This window comes from Oreochromis niloticus, linkage group LG7 (genome assembly GCF_001858045.2).
Source record: "Oreochromis niloticus isolate F11D_XX linkage group LG7, O_niloticus_UMD_NMBU, whole genome shotgun sequence".
NCBI lineage: Eukaryota > Metazoa > Chordata > Actinopteri > Cichliformes > Cichlidae > Oreochromis > Oreochromis niloticus.
The window spans coordinates 42,992,891-42,993,101 of record NC_031972.2 but is presented as its reverse complement, the minus strand read 5'-3'; positions in this window follow the sequence as shown (position 1 = coordinate 42,993,101).

Below are 211 nucleotides of genomic sequence, written 5' to 3'. Positions count from 1 at the left end.
ATGAAGAAGCAATATGATTTTCATACTTTTCTCACATAACTCTTTAAAATATAACTTTTTGTGAACAAGGGAGCTGCAACCTATTTGATTCGATTTTAAATAATAAGGATTTCTAAACGCTAAGTGACATCTTTTCAAGTTAGCCTGTTAGCATACTGTTTGCAAACAGGTAGAAAAAAATAAAAGAACAGCTGGGGTTGATGGAAATGCC